Genomic DNA, 1,597 nt, shown 5'->3' with positions numbered 1-1,597 from the left:
ACTACATATGGACATGTTTAGAGAACGTACCCGAGTGAAAATGCACAGAACACACTCTTATATACTGGGGTGTGCGCTCGAAACTTAGGTCCTTTCTTCTAATTGCGGCCAACCACGCAATCCGACGCCTCCTCGTCACGTCAGAGACTTGCTCTCCCTGATGCTGTGTCCACTTCGGTAACCTAAAAAAGTGTATCCCGTTGTTCCTATGTTTTCCATTTCTCTCGTGTGACGTGTTGGAGCAGTTTGTGATGCAGCAGTGACATCCAGGCATGGTAAAACCGTGCGGAAAACTAAAAAACCTCCGCTACGACCGGGCTAAGAACGCACGTAAACAAGCCGTGTTGCTCTCGGAGTTATACCATCATGGCGGAGAGGGGAGGGGCGGGGGAGCGACATCCGGGAACTTTCGCCGAGCAACGCCTCCTGTTTGCCTGATCAACCACATCCGCTTCTTTTCTGCGCGATAGAAGGTTTGTACTAGATCAGTAATGGAGACGGGTCTGGACGTACACGGTAAACTTTGTTCGCTAATTTTTGTGATAAATATAAGTGTTTTCTGGAGGTATTTTTCAAACCCGGAAGACAAAACGGTTGGACTCAGTTAACTCCGCCCCCTCTTCCGCTCATTTTCCCCCTTTAAAAAAAAAAATCATTAACCACGTGCATAACATACTTTATAAGATACACAGCACTCCTGGAGGCTGATGTACAAGCACAGCTTCTCACCAACCAGCTGTTACATTTGGAACAATCAATATATTAAACATCGCAACAAAACGCTCTTTCTCAAAACCTGGTATGATAATGGAATAATATGGACTAATCAACTCATCAATCAGCAGGGACAAGCATTTTCATACAACGAATTCATCACATTATACAAATCTCCAATTCCGCAGCGTGAATATGTTCAAGTTTGTAAATCAGTACCAAAAGGAATAATGCATCTCTTAAAAAAATATCAATTCAATAATGAAACACAGAAAATTCAGAACAAATTATTTATAGGAGAAATTGATATCACTAAAAGAACATGTCCAAACAAATACATCAGAAACCTCATCCAACCTGTGCAGAGATCGATAGCAACGTTGCACTGGAGCTCAGTATTTGGGGAAGTAGACTGGAGCAGGGCTTGGCTGGTTGGTGAGAAGCTGTGCATCTATAATAAAGTCAAAGAAATGTCATATAAAATCCTACATAACATACACCCTGCTAAAAAAACACTGGAAAGATTCAAACTCGACATAGATTATAAATGCAACTTCTGTCAAACTGAAGAAGAAACCATCATCCACCTGTTTTTTCACTGCACATACAGTCACAACCTATGCAGCAATTTATCCAGAACAAAACTGGCCATGTGATCAGCCTCCAGGAGAGTGACATCATGTTTTATTTCGATAATTCACAGATTCCCAAAGACCTTTCCCTTCTGATTCAGACTATCATCCACCTGGCCAAATATCACATTCATAAAACTAAGTGGGCACAAACAAAGCCAAATGGACATCATTTTATAAACAAACTCAATCAATATCTTAAAACAATAAAGACTGTGGTTAATCAAAAAGCCATCAAAGCCCATAACGCA

Source organism: Gobius niger (assembly GCF_951799975.1).
Source record: "Gobius niger genome assembly, chromosome: 5".
Taxonomy (NCBI): domain Eukaryota; kingdom Metazoa; phylum Chordata; class Actinopteri; order Gobiiformes; family Gobiidae; genus Gobius; species Gobius niger.
This window is presented reverse-complemented; position numbering follows the sequence as displayed.